This window comes from Orycteropus afer, unplaced genomic scaffold (assembly GCF_000298275.1).
Source record: "Orycteropus afer afer isolate SDZICR_OR568_19922 unplaced genomic scaffold, OryAfe1.0 scaffold00018, whole genome shotgun sequence".
NCBI classification, from domain to species: Eukaryota; Metazoa; Chordata; class Mammalia; order Tubulidentata; family Orycteropodidae; genus Orycteropus; species Orycteropus afer.
The window spans coordinates 18387151-18388485 of record NW_006921605.1 but is presented as its reverse complement, the minus strand read 5'-3'; positions in this window follow the sequence as shown (position 1 = coordinate 18388485).

Sequence of the window (1335 nt, the reverse complement as noted above, 5' to 3'; positions counted from 1 at the left end):
GCTATGAGTCGGGGCCGACTCGACGGCACACAACAACAGCAACATTGAATCAATTGGGCTCACCAGTACTCCACTGTCCTCTTCACTTCTGTGCTGTCATTTTGGAGCAAGGGATTTCACAAAAACTGCACAAGGACGATGGATGCTTCAGTGATAGTCTGTAAACCTGTAAATGTAGGAATCCATCATTACACAGTTCACCAACTATACAGACATGACGACTTGGGCATTTCAAGCTGGAAAGACAAGTGGTCTTGAACTTTGTCAGTTTTCATCTTTGTCAACCCAAAGTTGCCCAGACCAACAATGCATCACTTCGTAGTTCTAGGCGGCAGAAATGGGTAGATCAATGAAAAAGAATCCAAGAGGTTACCTGTGGAAGAGGTGGCATATGCTGAATAAAACGCTGATAAGAATACCTGGCATTTATGGGCAGTGCACTAAGTGATTCGCATGCACTACTTGCTGAGTCCTATGAGGTCAGTACACCTAGGGTAACTCGCCCATGCACCACAGGTGGTCAGGGCAGAGCTGCGATTCTGCCCCAGGGAGCTTGCTCTTACCACCAGCTTGACTTCCTCCAGTCGTTGGCTGGAATTCCATCAACCTAGCCAGGTTGTCCCTTGCCTATGAGGAACTTGAGTTCATCAAATACACACATAAAAATTATAGTAAACGTCATTTTGGATAAAGTTTAGATAATAAGATTTATGAACTAAAAACAATGGAGGAGCTTTTGATGGTGAAAACCTAGGAATGCCAGCCTGCTCAGAATTATGGAAAATTCCAAAGCAGAAGGAACATTTTGCAGTGTTGAATTCTTACAGGAGCGAAAGAAAGCAACTCATTCCCAAGCACCGGGCTATATGTGCATTTGTGGTATTTTTCATCTAATGACTGTTGTTGTTAGGTGCATCGAGTCAGTTCTGACTCAGAGTGACCCTGTGTACAACAGACGGAAACCATGCCTGGTCCTGTGCCAGCCTCATAATCGTTGCTGTGTTTGAGTCTATTGTTGCAGCCACTGTGTCGATGCACCTAATGGAGGGGCTTTCTCTTTTTTGCTGAGCCTCTACTTTACCAAGCATGATATCCTTTTCCAGGGACTGGTCCCTCCTGATAACATGTCCAAAGTACCTGAGGTGAGGTTTCACCATCCCTCCTAAGGGGCATTCTAGCTGTACTTCTTCCAAGACAGATTTGTTTTTCCAGCAATAGTCAACATTCTTCACCACACCATATTCAAAGTCATCATTTCTTCTTTGGTCATCCTTATTCATTGTCCAGCTATCACATGCATATAAGGCAATTAAAAATATTATGGTTTGGGTCAGG